Here is a 17,902-nt window from a genome sequence, read left to right as displayed (position 1 = left end):
AATAATTTTATTGACCTTTGCATATTTGTACTAAAGAAGTCATTCAGATTTTCAGAGAAATTATTTTAATATTATTGCCCAATGTGGAGTTGACTTTGACCAAAACAATTCAGTGATAATTTGAAAGAATACATTTAGGACTATTCAGATTAATCTTTCAGATCATCCCTTTAGTCTTTAAAAAAATTCTAATAGCTTTATCGAGGTATAATTGACATCCAGCAAACTGTATACAACTTTGATACATTTTGACATGCCTAGCTTTGGAATCATCACCACGAACAAGATAATGAGTATATGTACACCCCAAAGTTGCCTGGGCTCCTTTGACATTTTTTTCTTCTGCCCTTATTTTTCCCTTGTTGTTCCCAGGCAACCATTAATCTGTTTTATGTCATTATAGATTAATTTGAAATTTTTTATACTTTATATAAATAAAATTGTGTGTATTTTCTCTCTGTCATCTCTCTGTCTCTCTTTCTGCCTTCTTTCATTCAACATAAGTATTTTAAAGCCATCATGTTCTTACACTTATCAATAGGCTATTGTTTTTCTTTCTTTAGTGCTGTTCTATTATATGGCTTATTGCATGATTTATTTTTCCTTTCATCTGTTGATAGATATTTGGGTTGTTTACAGTTTGGTACTGTCTAAATAGAGTTGCCATGAACATTTGTGTGTAAGTCTTTGTATGGACATATACCTTCTTTTGAGCTGAAGACTGTCCTCTATTTCTCTTGGGTAAATTCCACTATTCCACAAATCTCTGTTCTGTCCTTCTACCAGTACCACACTAGATTGATTACTGTGGCTTTATAATATGTCATGAAGTCAAGTAGTTTCAGTCTTCCAATTTTTTTTTCTTAAGTTGCTTTTACCAATCTAGGTTCTTTTCATTTCTCTATGAATTTCTAGAATCATCTTGTCAGTTTCTGTTTAAGTGTCTGTTGGGATTTTGGTTGAGATTGTTTTAAATCTATAAATTAATTTGAGGAGAACTGAAATCATAACAGTATTGAATCTTCATATTCATGAAAACCACATCTCTCTTCATTTATTTGAGTTTTTAATGTCTTTCAGCAGTGTTTTGTTGTTTTCAGTGTATTGGTCTTACACATTTTTAAAACATTCATCTGTATATGTTGCATATTTTTGATGCTATTATAGAAGCATTTTTTGTTTATAAAAAGTTTTTTTGTTTTGATTGTTCAAAGCTAGTGTGTAAAACAGTTGATTCTTGTATATCTTGACTTTAAATCCTACAGCCTTATTATATCCAATTATAGTCCTTAAAATAAATTTCACAGGATTTTATGCATATATGATCATGTCATCTAATTTTCTTTCTTATGTAGATGCCTTTCATTAACATTCAAGGCTGTTATTAAAAGGGCAGATTTGAGATCATCCCTTTTCTTAGTTTTTTTAACTTACAATTAATGTTTTCTGGAAGGTGTCCAAAATTTGTTTTGTAGGAGTTTTTTGTTGTTTAGTTTCTGACTTTTTTCTTTACATTTGTTTCTTGGCTTCATTAACTTTTTTCTTCTTACTCATTTGAAGGCTGTGAATTTAAACTCCTTTCTACCTGCATATATGACATATTTTTAAAATTTGAGAAATAAAAGTGATTCAGAGTAAGCTGAACCTGAATAGAACATTAAGGTTATTTAATACTGAGGATGTTCAGCAGCAACATTTTTGAATGAGAAATCTTATATTTTAGTTACTATTGCACTCGTACCTCTTTAAATACCTCCACTAATTTAACATAAACCTAAACACTCTAAAGAATCTTATCATTAGTACCTTAAAATGTGACTCCTTTTGAACTCTTCTAGTTTCCTTAGTAATGATAAGCATTCATTTTCTCCCTTCCATTTTTAATATCCCTAGAACACAATAGGGTTGGCAAGAGTCTCTCCGTGAACCTCCCTCCCTATCCCGTTTACTGAATTCAGCAGCATCCCAGGAATCCTAATGGGTTTCAGCAGGAACATTTCTGACAGTCCAATTTTTTTCTCTCCAATGATTTGGAAAATCCTGTTTCTCCTTATTAGAACTGAAATAAGTAAAAAGAGAGAAGCCTATCTGATATATTTAGGGAGGATAGATTTATTTTTTAAATATGTGAATGTAAGTTACATGGTGTCTCAAAAGCATAATCTCAGTGTGCGTATGAGAGTAATTCTTCTGTCGCTTACCTGATTCATTAACATAATATTTTCTTTATATGGGCCTTTCCTAACAAGCGCAGTGACAGAGGTCAATCCTTTTGTCAGCCCTTTATGCCTAGCTAATCAACTCTGTAGAAAAGAAATACATTATTTTCCTTTGATGTTGCTATGGGAAAGGTCTCCCTTAGTCCACGTGGAAAGATTTCTTATCCTTATTAATTGTTGAAGTTCTTTTATAATTCCTATGGCTCGCCTTAATTAAATTCCTTCCTAACTAGAATACTTATAAGTTAATTGGAGAACAGTAAAAATAAAACAATACAAAGCATAGTTTAAATGCTTGAGATCAAGCTAGAAATTCAAGGTTCATTTGCTGCCTTGCCTTGTACCTGACTTCTTGTGAGCATGAATTTCCAGTAGTTATTATGTTCATTTTTCTAGTAAACTAAATATAATGTTAATATATTCTGTGTCATAGATATCAGATATAAACTTTAAAAAGCAGATACTGTTTTGCTTTTATTAAGAACATATTGGTTGCTGATTTTTAAAAATAAATCAGTTTATGAAATTGTTCACTTGATTCCCATTTATTAACATTATAGGACTTAATAAGTTCTCCGCTGCGAGTGGCTTGCTATTAGAGGCTCTGTTAGCTAAGAGATATTTTACAATTGTATTTCTGAGAAGGGCCTCCATTTTATAAAGGAAGGAACGAGAAAAAGAAAAACACAAAGAAGATAATAGATATTTGAACAAACGATGACTGAGTTCAGAAATTCTCTGTGGCATGCCAGCAGATAGCTGCACTGGTAGTCTCTAACATAGGACATTACCACAATTCTTAGAGTTGAACTCACAACACATACTCTCTTCCATTATTCACTCATCTTTTGGTTTCAGTTTTCTATCCAGCCCCAGCCCCTAAGTAAGGATATAAGTATGTATAAACCTGGGACTAAAGCATAGTCTTAAACTGGTGCATCTTTGTGTTAGTTAATAGCTTTCATTGTTGTTAGGGACAGTTACTTCAACTTTTTTTTTTTTTAATTTTTATTTATTTGAAAGAAGAGTTACAGAGAGAGAGAGAAAGAGAGAGGTCTTCCACCCACTGGTTCACTCCCCAAAAGGCTGCAACGGCTGGAGCTGAGATGATCTGAAGTCAGGAGCCAGGAGCCTTCCTCCGGGTCTCCCACGTGGGTGCAGGGGCCCAAGGATTTGGACCAACTTCTACTGCCTTCCAAGGCCGTAGCAGAGAGCTGGATTGAAAGTGGAGTAGCCAGGATTAGAACTGGCACCCATATGGGATGCCAGCACTTCAGGCCAGGGCTTTATCCCACTGCACCACAGTGCCAGTCTCAACTTTTTATCTCTTAACATTTATGATGAAGCCACTGGGAAGTTTCTTTTTCAAATAAACTCAATCTATTTATTTATGTATTTATTTTAAAGATGTACTTGTTTATTTGAAAGGCAGTGTTAGAAAAGAGAGAGAGGAAGTGTCTTCCATCTGCTAGTTCACTCCCCAAATGGCAGGACTGGGCCAGGCCAAAGCCAGGAGCCTGAAATTCCATCTAGGTCTTCCATATGGCTACAGGGGCCCAAGCACTTGGGCTATTTTCCATGGTTTTCCCATGTGCAATAGCAGAGAACTGGATCAGAAGTGGAGTAGCCGGGACTTGAACTGTCATCCATATGGGAATACCAGCATTGTAGGCAGCAGCATAACACACTATGTCACAACACTGGCCCCATTGGTCTTTTTAGATACGACTTTCACCCAAGGCAGTAACTCTATTTTGAGATGATTGACCAATTTTAGGATCCTAGGAGAACTGTGAGCCCTTTCTCTAGAAAAGTTTACGAACACACATGCACTTTTCCTTATAATTTCATAGCGTTCATGAACTCCATTGAAGTGCATGTAAGGATCCCAATTACAGACTCTAAAAATTGAATAAAGTATTTTCTCAAGTTTTATTAGCCAGAAATATTGAATATATAAAAAATTGCTTTATGAGGAAATTTGTCATTGGAAGAACTTGATTTTAAACATTCATGATTGTTTTGCCTTAAAATACAGTAAAGAAAGCACTGATCATTTTATAATGAATTACAATACAGAGTAAGATAGGAATTGTGCCACATATCCATAGTAATTGTTTCATGAAGTTAATGAAATAGATTTCACCTTTATCTAAGATTGACTTCTTTCAACTATATTGAAATTCAATTTTTAAATATTCTGGGCTCTGTGCAACTTGAGGTTTTATTAAGTAAGAGATCTGGTTTATTGTACCTTCATATTTAGGCTTTGAAATTAAAAAAGGAAAGTTTTGGTTAAAATACAATTGTGGTTTATTCCTGTTTATCTACAATGAAGCTATCAGAGGTTTTTAAAAAGTCCCTTATATGAGGTTTGTATAGTCAAATATATCTTCGCAAGATATCCTTATCTGAATTGTACAAGCATGCATGGGTATGTTTTGTTATTCACACCTTATTTTTGTAGATACAAGTAATAGTCTACATTTTATACCTGTTATTCTACGGTGTTTTCTAGAGTGTTTCACAGCCTACTAAAAATCTGAATGCTAATTCTCATGGGTTTCCAGTCGTAGAGGCCCCACGTAGCAGCCAGAAGCTGTAAAACCAAGAAGGACTGAAGCATGTCAGCATCACTTTTAATCAACCGAAGGGTTGTTATGGAAAGACTCGAGGCCACAGTGCTGTGCGTCCACGCACAGCTTGATGTTAGTTGCCTCTTACAGTTCTGACAGCCCAAGAAGTGTGAGAGACTGTGCCGCTGACTCAGACGTTTCCACTGACACTGCAGAGAGACTATCAAATGGCTTCTGTAGTTTAGAGATGAATTCCATTCAGACACATATGTGAAAAGTAAGGACTGTGACCGTTATGTGGGACTACTTTTTCTGAGGCAGTCATTTTGTAGTCAGTACAGCTAGGTTACTCCCTGCCTCAGAGCCTCCTTCCCTCTGTGCTGAGTGACCGGGTGCCATTAGTCACAGTCACACCCTCTAAGCTTTCTGAGCTTGAATTCTAAAAAATCTGTTTACGGCTAAGGAAATATAAGATTGGTATTTGTATTCATGTGCTATGTAATAAATGCAAAGAAATATTTATCTCTTCATTTTTGAAGTCACTTGAAAATCCATGAAACCATTTCCTCAGACATTTTTTCCCTGTTTGAGAGAAGTAGAGGAGCAGACATTTAGCCTAGCATTTAAGACACTATTAAGATGCCTGTGTCACACTTTGGAGCGCTTGGATTCGATTTCTGGCTTCAGCTCTTGCCTCCAGCTTCCTGATAATGCAGACCCTGAGAGGAAGTGGTGATGACTCAAGTACTAGGGTTCCTGATACCTATGTGGGAGACCTGGCTCCTAGCTTTAACTCAGATCCAGCCTTGGCCACTGTGGGCATTTCAGGAGTATACCAGCAGATGGGAGTATGCTTTCTTTCTTTACTAGTCTCTCTTTTCTCTCCCTCTCCTCTTCCCTCTGCCTCTCCCTCTCCCTCTCCCTCTCCCTCTCCTGCCCGCCACTCCCTCACAGTCTTCCTCTTCTCTCTCCCTGCCCTCCCTCTCTTCCTCTCCCTCTCAAATAAATTAAAAAAAAAATTTTTTTTTTTTACATAAAAAGGTAGAATATATTTCCTTTAAGGTATTTTGAACTCTGATTATTTGTTATTTTAAAAATAGTTTTGAGGTGGTTAACAAGTCAGTTTTCATTTTTAGGGTAAATTAAATATATTTTGGGGGGAACATTTCTATTATGAAAAATTGAACTAGGAAAACTGATGGCAACGATTTGGTTTATTTGCTGACTAACAGTCTTTTAGGAAATATTTGACTTGTTAGATCAATGCTATTTTTTAAGAAAATATTTATTTATTTATTTGAAAGGCAGAGTTACAGAGAGAGAGAGAGAGAGAAAGAGAAAGAGAGAAAGAGAAGTCTTCCATCTCTGGTTCACTCCCCAGATGGCTACAACAGCGCCGATCAGGAGCCAGGAGCTTCTTCCAGGTCTCCCACACCAGTGCAGGGGCCCAAGGACTTGGGCTATTCTCCACTGCTTTCTCAGGCCATAGCAGAGGGCTGGATCGGAAGTGGAGCAACCGGGACCCGAATTGGTGCTCATATAGGATGCGGGTACTGCAGGCAGCAGCTCTACCCACTATGCCACAGCAACAGCCCCTGATCAATGCTCTTTTTACTAAAGGAAAATATTTAATATTTTAAATCTGTAGTCCCTAGAAATTAATGTTTAATTTGGCAACTTCCAAAGTTTTTGGCCCTGTCTTAATCTGTAACTATAACAAAACACTTGAGTCTGGGTACTTTATAAAATAATGGAAGTTTATTTAGCTCATTGTTTCGGATGCTGGAAGTATAAGATCAGGCAGCCCCATCTGTTTAGCCTCTGCTGGGCTTTATGGCAGGTGGCATTACAGTGGTGGGAACACTTGTGGAAGGGGAATCACAGGGTGAGACAGGCTTCCTGAGAGATTCAGGGGCCACAAACACTCTTTCTGAAACAACCATCTCATGCAGGAATCATCTAGATCCCGTGAGAACAAATGTCCTGAGAGGAGCATCCCCACTGATCTAACCCTGTCCATTAGGCCCCATTATTTAGGGGTGCTAGGCCTGCCACAATGGAACCTAAGCTTCCAGCATGTGGACCTTTGGGGGACACTTTCAACCCATTCAATCCATAACCTGCAGAAATGTTAGAAATATATTCCCATCAGGATCCGTTACACATACACTTATGTATATTTATTAGACTTATGCAGCATAAACTGAAATTTCAAAGCAGTCTGATGCCATTCTGTTGTTTTTCTATTGATTTGGTTTTTAAATGCTGATCTCAATCCACTAAATTAATTTTCCTATTGAAAATGGATTGTGGTTCATAGTTTGGCAAACACTGCTTCAGTTCTTGTCCAGCTTATGTGGCCACATGCTTTTGGCAAGAGAATGCCTCACTGATGTGAGATATGCGTGATGGTGAGAAAGCTCACCTGCTCCTGAATTGATGATAGCCTCAGTGTGGCTTTGAAGGGGAAGAAAAGGATGAGAGGTCACAGTTCCTGGGAAGAGGAAAGTATGGAAAAACATAAATGAGAAATGAATTAAGATGGTTTTTTGAAGCCATGTGAAACTATTTGATCAAAAATCTTTATTCTCAGTGACAGAAGGTAGCCTTCCATGGCTACTCTGTCTTTCAAGTGATTCTTGTATGTTGAGGATAAAAAAAATAAAAGTAAGGGACTGGCATTGAAGTGCAGTGGATTAAACTGCTGCCTGCGCTGGCATCTTATATGGGTGCCGGTTCAAATCCCAGCTACTGCACTGCTGATCCAGCTCCCTGCCAGTGCACCTGAGAAGGCAGTAGAAGATGGCCCAAGCATTTGGACACCTGCCACATGGGAGACTTGATGGAGTTTCAGGCACTTGGCTTCCTCCTGGCCCAGCTCTGGCTATTGCAGCCACTTGGGAAGTAAACCAGTGAGTAGGAGATCTATCTGTCTCTCCCTCTCCCTCTGGAACTCTATCTTTCAAATAAATGAATAAATCTAGAAAGAAAAGGTGACAGAGGAGGGAGAGAGAAAGAGAAAGGCAGGCAGGATGGATAGATAAGATCTCCCCTAGATGAAAAAATTAGGGGGAAAAAAAAAAAACTACAACAAAACTGAGGATGGGTGAGAACTTGAGGGAAAGCAATGAAATCAGCTATACTTGATGACAACTTCTTATCCTGCACAGTTGCTGACAGAGTGCTCAGGATCACAAATGAGCCCACATTGTAACTTTAAAAGTATGCATCATTTACTAACAAGTCGTATAATGATTGCAGATCAGCATTCTAAAAGATAACCGTGTAAGGCAGGTGTTTGGCATGGTGGTTACAATGCCAATGATACCCGTGTCCCACGTCTAAGTGCCTGGAACGGTTCCCAGCTGCAGCACTTGACTCCAGCTCCCTACTTCCCTGCTAATGCAGCAGTGACGACTCAAGTGTTTGGGTTCCTGCCGCTCTTGTGGGAGACCTGAATGGAGTTTCCAGCTCCTGCCTTTAGTCTGGCTATTTGTCATTTAGGGAAAAACCAGCGGGTGAAAGCTCTCTCTCTGTCTCTGTCTCTCAAATAAATATAAAAGATAACACTGTAATGGTGGTTCTTCTCCTGGATGCTTTCTGTAGCATTGTTGCCAAAACAGAGTAGACTTAAGGCCTTTAATCGCATGAGTGTCAACCTCAGTATTCTTATCTTTGTTTTCTTACGTAATTTATCAGCAAGGCTATAAGCTCCATGAGGGCTGAGCTATATAGATTGTTCACATCTACTTCTTCATGGTTTAGTCTAATTATTGGCACTTAAAGCAATGAATAGATATTTGTTAACAGTATTGAAGAATGCCTGGAAAGCCAAGGTTTATTTTACCATTAAGTATTTACCTTGAAGTTCACCAAACTATTTAAATATTCTGGTTCTAATTACATGCATATTTATTGCCTTAATGCCTTATTTTCTAATCTGTTACATCTTGAATTGGGATATCTTTGTGGTAACATAAATTAATTTCTATTTTATAATTTAAGATTGTGGCTGTAAATTATTAACATCAGCAACTTTATTTGAAATGTAGATTTTATGAATACATTCTGAGAACATTTTAAATATAGCCCTCAAATTGTTTTCCAATTAAGAAAGTTAGGATTTTTTTTACCTTGAAATTCCAATGACTTTCAAATCTCTCTTGAGCTAAACACTTAATAGAAAAATGCTACAAATTATTTTTGACTTATTATTTTTTAAAAAATATTTATTTTCATTTACTTAGAAGATAGAGTGAGAGAGAGGGAGATCTTTCATCTGCTGTTTTACAATAACCTAGGACTGGGCCAGGCCAAAGTCAGGGCCCAGATCTCCATTTGGGACTCCACCGTGAACAGCAGGGAACTAAGTACTTGAGCCATCACCCTCAGTTGCTGTGTTCCAGAGTATGCCTTAACACAAAGCTGGAGTGGAAGTGGAAGAGCCAGGACTTGAACTAAGCACTTTAATATGGGATGCAAGTGTCCTAAGTGGTATCCTAATTGTCCTGCCACAACACCTATTCCTTGATTTTTTTTTTTTTGTACCAAAATAAATTTACCCCTCACCAGTTTCCCATTAATTTTTTGAAGTACCTCTGTGTGTGTGTGTGTGTGTGTATAACACTTAAAAAAGTGTATCCATAATATTTGTGGGCAAACATAAAACTATTTTAAGTTGTTTGACCATCCATAATTTCTAAGTAGATATTTTTAGAATCAGTAGAAACATGTTTTAGAATTATATTTGACTTCTGTTTTTACTAATAAAAGTAGCTCTTCAGTGGGAAATTTGTCTAAATTAAATGGAGGGGTGAACAGAGGTGACTGCAATATTGAGAAAGGAGTAATGTTCTGAAAGAATATTTAAATTTACTATATCTCTAATCCATAGTAATTTTTTAAAAATTTACCATGAATGGGAGAGGGAGTGGGAGATGGGATGGTTGCGGGTGGGAGGGAGGTTATGGGGAAAAAAGCCGCTATAATCCAAAAGTTGTACTTTGGAAATTTATATTTATTAAATAAAAGTTAAAAAAAAATTTACCATGAAATGTTCCAACCACACTGATATCTCATTGGGACAAATCATCCTTTTTCTTTGTCCATATTTGGTTACTTTCTAATATCAAAAAGAAAAATGGGTTAATTTATTCATTTAAATTAAATTGCTGTAATAATTTGCTGTATGTGATAATACGACATAAGTATAGCGACTTCACAATAGTATACACAGAATTAACACTCCATGGGAGGCAGTACCCAGTAACTACAGCAGTGGGACCATAGCACTTAGCCTCCCTGTACTGGAATGTTAAAGTACCTATACTTTCGGGGCCAGCGCTATGGCGCAGCGAGTTAATGCCCTGGCCTGAAGTGCCAGCATCCCATATGGGCACAGTTCAAGACCCGGCTGCTCCACTTCCTGTCCTGCTCTCTGCTGTGGCCTGGGAAAGCAGTAGAAGATGGCCCAAGTCCTTGGGCCCCTGCACCCACATGGGAGACCCAGAGGAAGCTCCTGGCTCCTGGCTTCAGGTTGGCGCAGATTCAGCCGTTATGGCCAATTGGGGAGTGAACCACTGGATGGAAGACCTTTCTCTCTCTCTCTCTCTCTCTCTGTTTCACTCTGACTTTCAAGTAAAATAAATAAATCATTAAAAAAAAAGTACCTATATTTTGCAGGTTGATTTTTGAGAATTAAAGCAGTTCTTGGCACATAATGTTTAACAAATTTTGGCTATAATATTCTTCTGTTTGATTATCATACTAACTTTAAAAGTTAAAAATGTAGTTGTTCATGCTTTTGGCTTAAACAAATCATATGAACTACTCAACTGAATTTTGCTGCTATAGTAGGCCAAAATTATCCCTGTATTAGTAGTTAAGACAATGACTGAACTAAGGGACTTGACCAAAGAATATGGTTTTACTACAAAGATGAAAATACAGAATCATTGTGCATTGTTTACATAAAAAGAGCTGGGAGTATAGGGAGCTGAAAGTTACGGTCTCACCTCTGCTACTTACTTAATCATTCTTGAGTGTTTACATTTATTTATTTGTTAATAGCAAGAGCTGAGAGTTCCTGTAGTGGGAGTTCTTGTGAACACCTGAGACACCTGAAGGTTTCTAATTACAGTGTCTTATATAGTTATAAAATATTTTCCTTCCTTTTTCCTACATGTCCCACTCTGAATTTGTTTTTCTCCTGATCTTCACTCTTCAGAAGGACCAATTCTACTTGTTTGTTTTACAGATTAAATACTCTTATTTTTACCTTTGCTACTTCTTAATATCTAAAAGATTTAGCTAAAAGTATATGTTATTAATTTGAAACAGTCTCTGAGTGCTTTTTTTTTTTTTTTTTTTTTTTGACAGGCAGAGTGGATAGTGAGAGAGAGAGAGAGAGAGAAAGGTCTTCCTTTTTGCCGTTGGTTCACCCTCCAATGGCCACTGCGGCCAGCGCATCGTGCTGATCTGAAGCCAGGAGCCAGGTGCTTCTCCTGGTCTCCCATGCGGGTGCAGGGCCCAAGGACTTGGGCCATCCTCCACTGCCTTCCCGGGCCATAGCAGAGAGTTGGCCTGGAAGAGGGGCAACCAGGATAGAATCTGGCGCCCCAACCGGGACTAGAACTCGGTGTGCCGGCGCCGCAAGGTGGAGGATTAGCCTGTTAAGCCACGGCACCGGCCATGAGTGCTTTCAATAGCTCGATAGCTCAAAAGAATAATGTTAGTATCTCATTCTCAAGTTTTTTTTTTGTTTGTTTGTTTTTTTGGGTGGAGGATCAGGTATAGCAGTTATGCTGAATACAGTGAAAACAGTTTCTCATTTTCTAGCTCAAAATTGAGTGTGCCTTGTGAGCATAGCTAGCACTGAAACATTTTGATGTTTTTCTTTCTTTTTTTTTTATGTTTTTCAAGATCAGTGTATCTTGGAGGCATTTTGATTACTCAGGGCTGATTTTAGCTGCAAAAAGAATTCTAGCAGAGTTGAAGAGAGAAGGAACAGATGTTTGTTAAGCTTCAGGATGAGTAGGTTGGTTGCATAGCACAAGGGTAATTGGATGATGTAAAAGACAGTGACTGAGAATAATCAAGGAGATGTTCCCAGAGTGGTTGTCATTTAGAAAAAAGATGAATGAAATAAGGTAATATGCACATGCTAGAGGCCATTAGATGTCACTAAATGGTGATGTCTGGAATGGAATGGAGCCACAGGAGGAACAGGTGGGAATTGTGTTGGTGAGGGGAAATTACTGTTAGAGGGGAACTATTCCATGCTAGTGTATCCAACTCTTTTAGGAGCCATATTTTTCCACAGTGGGTAAAACCTTAGGTAATTGTCGATTTTCAAACTTGAGTCATTTCATAAATAAAGAAAATCATGAAAAGTACAGCTTGAGAGAAACAAGTAATGACAATTCTGTCCTTTTGAATTCCATTCATTCTTGGTGGAGTCCCAACTGCATTCCCTGGGCCACTCCCCTGGAGCCCAGTCATCTCTGTGGGCTAGGACAGTTAGCACCACCTCTTGAATACCTTTAGGTAGGTCCACATCATTTTCTTCCTCAAAACCTTCCACTCCTTCACTGTCTCCGTTTTAGGCATCTTGACATTTTCTGACATAAATCAGTCTCCTATTTATGGCCTTTAGAAATGTGAATTAGTTTATGCTGCACTAATTTGCTCATGTTTGCTTTTAAAAAACCAGTGGGGGCTTCTTCTTGCCCACTGTGGCACATGTAAAGTCCTCCTCTGTCAGGCTTCCACTTTGATTGGACCACTGCTCTCTAGTAAATGACATGTGTTCACTGTTCTCTGTTCCTGTGACTCTATGTACTATTCTCTTGTCTGTTAGTGTCTCAAAGCTTACTATTAGTCAAAAGTAGACATCAACTAAATATATTTGAACAAGGCTGTTCCGTGGAGACTGGGCATTATCAGTAACGACTAACATGCTTTTATATATTGATGAGTCAGAGTCTTCATTGACTAAGTTGAAGAATTCTTGTAAAAACGTGGGTGAATGGTGTTGAGTGAGAGTGCAGATGTGTCTTTATCTTTCACTGTTTGCCTCCTGTAGGGATAGAAGGATGACAGGTGTTTTAGGAAAACAGAGAAACTAAGGTGAGGAACTTTACTTGCCTTTGGCTGCCAGAGGCCAGGATTGGGTAGAAGCATTGGCTTATGTAAAGAAAATGATAAGGAGTTATGGTTGAACAGATAAATTGGAACCAGACAGGAAAGTGAAGAGGCAACCAACAGAATGGGAAAAAATATTCGCAAACTATACTACAGATAAAGGATTGATAACCAGAATCTACAAAGAAATCAAGAAAATCCACAACAACAAAACAAACAACCCACTTAAGAAATGGGCCAAGGACCTCAATAGACATTTTTCGAAAGAGGAAATCCAAATGGCCAACAGACACATGAAAAAATGTTCAAGATCACTAGCAATCAGAGAAATGCAAATCAAAACCACAATGAGGTTCCATCTCACCCCGGTGAGAATAGCTCACATTCAGAAATCTACCAACAACAGATGCTGGAGAGGATGTGGGGAAAAAGGGACACTAACCCACTGTTGGTGGGAATGCAAACTGGTTAAGCCACTATGGAAGTCTGTCTGGAGATTCCTCAGAAACCTGAACATAACCCTACCATACAACCCAGCCATCCCACTCCTTGGAATTTACCCAAAGGAATTTAATTTGACAAATAAAAAAGCCATCTGCACATTAATGTTTATTGCAGCTCAATTCACAATAGCTAAGACCTGGAACCAACCCAAATGCCCATCAACAGTAGACTGGATAAAGAAATTATGGGACATGTACTCCATAGAATACTATACAGCAGTAAGAAACAACGAAACCCAGTCATTTGCAACAAGATGGAGCAATCTGGAAAACATCATGCTGAGTGAATTAAGCCAGTCCCAAAGAGAAAAATATCATTTGTTTTCCCTGATCGATGACAACTGAGCGCCAAAGAGGAAACCTGTTAAGTGAAATGGACACTATAAGCAACAATGAACTGATCAGCTCCTGTCCTGACTTTAGATGTACAATGTAATACTTTATCCTTTTTAGTATTTGTTGTTGTTGTTGTTGTTCTAGTACTATTGGTTGAACTCAGTAATGAACACACAATTATTCTCAGGTGTTTAAATTTTAACTGAAAAGTGATCCCTGTTAAATCTAAGAGTGGAAAAAGAGAGGGAGGAGATGAACAATTTGGAACATGCTCAATCGGACTGGCCGCAAATGGTGGAGTTAGAAATGTGCAGGGGATTCCAACACAATTCCATCAAGATGGCATGTACCAATGCCATCGCACTAGTCCAAGTGATCAATTTCAGTTCACAATTGATAGCTCTGATAGGTCTAAGAGTCAAAGAGATCACACAAACAAGACAAGTATCTGCTAATACTAACTGATAGAATCAAAAAGGGAGAGAAAGATCCAACATGGGAAGTGGGATACACAGCAGACTCATAGGATGGCAGATGTCCTAAACAACACTCCGGCCTCAGAATCAGCCCTCAAGGCATTCAGATCTGGCTGAAGAGCCCATGAGAGTATAGCAGGCATGGAAAGCCAAGATATCATGGGGAAAAAAAAAAAAGACCTAAATGAATGATCTCTGTGAGTGAGATCCCAGTGGAAAGAACGGGGCCATCAAAGAAGGAGATACCCTTCTCCGAAGGGAGGAGAGAACCTCCACTTTGACTATGACCCTATCGGAATAAGACCAAAGTCAGCGAACTCTAAAGGCTTCCATAGCCCTGGCAACTCATGACTAGAGCCTAGGGAGATTACTGACGCCATGAACAGGAGTGTCAAATTGTTAAGTCAGCAACAGGAGTCACTGTGTACTTACACCCCATGCGGGATCTGTCCCTAATGTGTCGTCTAAAGCCAAGTGATGCTATGACTGGTACTGAAACAGTATTTTTATACTTTGCGTTTCTGTGTGGGCGCAGACTGATGAGGTCTTTGCTAATTATATACTGAAGTGATCTTCTGTATATAAAGAGAATTGGAAATGAAAAAAAAAAAAAACAACCTGGTGTTAAAATGGAAATGGCATAGAAAATGAATTATTTTGAAAAAAAAAATTATGTAGGATCTCTGTCTTTAATGTGCTGTACATTGCTATTTAATGCTATAATTAGTAATCCAATGGTAGTTTTTTCACTCGATGTTGCTATATGGGCAAAATGTTGAAACCTTTACCTAATATATACTAAATTGATCTTCTGTATACAAAGAGAATTGAAAATGAATCTTTACATGAATGGAAGGGGAAAGGGAGCGGGAGGGGGGAGGGTTGCGGGCGGGAGGGAAGTTATGGGAGGGGGGAAGCCATTGTAACCCACAAGCTATACTTTGGAAATTTATATTCATTAAATAAAAGTTTAATAAAAAAAAAAATTGGAACCAGAAAATTTAAGAAACTAAACACACACACCCACACATACTAATAGCAAGACTATGCAGACAACTTTAAGAAATTCTAAACTAGGGGGCTGGTGCTGTGACGTAGTAGGCTTAGCATTCGCCTGCAGGGCTGGCATACCATATGGGCACTGGTTCGAGACCCAGCTGCTCCATTTCTGGTCCAGCTCTCTGCTATGGCCTGGGAAAGCAGTAGAAGATGGCCCACACTTGCACCCACGTGGGAAACTGGAAGAAGCTCCTGGCTCCTGGCTTTGGGTCAGCCCAGCTCTGGCCGTTGTGACCATTTGTGGATTGAAACAGCAGATGGAAGACCTTTCTCTCTGTTTCTCTCTCTCTGTGTCTATAACTCTACCTCTCAAATAAATAAATAAATAAAGCTTTTTAAAAAAAATAAATTCTAAATTGGAACTAGGGTGGAAAACTAATGCCTTTTTAGAGAAACATCAAAATTTTAGGTAAGGCCGGCGCCGTGGCTCAACAGGCTAATCCTCCGCCTTGCGGCGCCGGCACACCGGGTTCTAGTCCCGGTCGGGGCACCGATCCTGTCCCGGTTGCCCCTCTTCCAGGCCAGCTCTCTGCTGTGGCCAGGGAGTGCAGTGGAGGATGGCCCAAGTCCTTGGGCCCTGCACCCCATGGGAGACCAGGAGAAGCGCCTGGCTCCTGCCATCGGAACAGCGCGGTGCGCCGGCCGCAGCGCGCTACCGCGGCGGCCATTAGAGGGTGAACCAACGGCAAAGGAAGACCTTTCTCTCTCTCTCTCTCTCTCTCACTGTCCACTCTGCCTGTCAAAAAAAAAATAAAAAAATAAAAATAAAAAAAAAATTTTTAGGTAAGAACCAAGCTTAGTGTAAAGAAGAATCCGATCTTTCTTAGAAATTCATATCAGTGTTTCAGGTGACTTCTTTAGCTCCCCACTATAGCAGCTAACAGTGAGTCGGCTCTGCCATGAATGATAGGTAACAAAAGGGTCCTAGATTCCTAATCTAAATTGTCAGGTAGCAAAATATTTTTGTATCTTCGTCCACATTTTTTAGGTATTGATTTCTAACAGAAACAAAGAAGTGCAGCTAATATAAAACTAATTCACGTCACCTTTTCTCTCTGTTGATGCTTCTGTTGTGGCTGTGGTTGAGGTTTTTTTTTTTTTTTTAAGACAGGAAATGAATGTGATAGGTAGAGAGCCTTTCTTAAAATGTCGCTATTGTTTCTTAAAGCCTGACAATTCAAGTCAAGCAAGGTTCTACCTTCCCACTGTTTCTACTTCAGCCATTTTCATCTGTGTTTTGTGTCTTAAGAAGTTAAGATTAAGCCTAAATCTGTTAGACATATTTTTCACAAGAGAATTGTGTTCTGGAAAGACAACAAACCAATTGGTTCATGTACAATGCAGATTTTCATCATGAAAGAAATCATGTTTTTGTACCCTTTTCCCCACCGAAGGTGGTAATTACCTCTGTTACTGCATTCACAGCTTCTTCAGAAAGTTCTCTTCAAAAATTTGACTTTAAAAACATTGCATTGAGTCTAAAGTCATCATTATTTATAAACTGGACAAATACTGTGTATCTCTAAAATTCTAGCTCCTGTAGGGTATCATTTCCACTAAATCATTTAAATGTTTCTAGTTTCTATCTAGTCATCTGGAAGCCAAAGCCTGCCCCCTGGTATTATATGACCTGATAACAGCATTTATATATTTCTGGTTTTGTATGTATATACTTCTCTTTGGGAAATAGCAATCTTTGACATTATTCTCAAAATTAGTTATTTGTATTGAAGTCAAATATGGTTTTTAAAAACTTAACTGTAGGGGCCAACACTGGTGTAGCAGGTAAAGCTGCCTCCTGCAGTGCCAGCATCCCATAAGGGCGCCAGTTCATGTCCTGGCTGCTCCTCTTCCAGCTCTCTGCTAAGGCCTGGGAAAGCAATGGAAGATGACCCAGCACTTGGGCCCCTATACCCACGTAGGAGACCCGGAAAACTCCTGGCTCCTGGCTTCTGGCTTTGTATTGGCCCAGCTCTGGCCATTGCAGCCATTTGGTGGGGAGTGAATCAGCAGATGGAAGATTTTTCTCTCTGTCTCTCCCTCTCACTGTCCGTAACTCTACCTCTCAAATACATAAATTATAATAATAATAATAAAAACTAAGCTATAGCATGAATAGAATTGTATGATTCTAATTGTACCAGGTATAGAAGGAAATAAGGTAGTTGTATAGAGGCACAAAATTGGATTTTATCGAGCACATACTATATAAATATATAATATATAATATACAGTTATACTTTCTAATATTTATTAGCAGTCTTGTATAATAAATATTACTAATGTTTGCAGATGAAAAATTGGCACACAGATTAAGTAACTTACTCATGATCATGCAACCAGTAAATGATGGAATTGATATGGAACCCAGATTTTTCTGACTCCCTAAAGCCCACTCTCTTTGTTCTTATGATACTGTAATGCATAAATATTGCTGACTTAAACTTTTCATTTGAGAATGTTGATCAAGTATTTCAATGGTGCCAACACATACAACAGTGCATTGAAAAGGAAAAGCTCTGGGGGCCGGCACTGTGGTAAAAATGCCATCTGCAATGCTGACATCCCATATGGGTACTGATTTGAGACCC

General features: G+C 38.6%; 1 protein-coding gene across 1 annotated transcript in view; it reads left to right on the top strand.

Annotated features, from left to right (window-relative positions):
• Positions 1 to 17,902, top strand: part of RNGTT (RNA guanylyltransferase and 5'-phosphatase) — a 327,349-nt gene that overhangs the window by 264,444 nt on the left and 45,003 nt on the right. The window lies entirely within an intron of this gene.

This window comes from Lepus europaeus, chromosome 3, assembly GCF_033115175.1.
Source record: "Lepus europaeus isolate LE1 chromosome 3, mLepTim1.pri, whole genome shotgun sequence".
Taxonomy (NCBI): Eukaryota; Metazoa; Chordata; class Mammalia; order Lagomorpha; family Leporidae; genus Lepus; species Lepus europaeus.
This window is presented reverse-complemented; position numbering and strand designations above follow the sequence as displayed.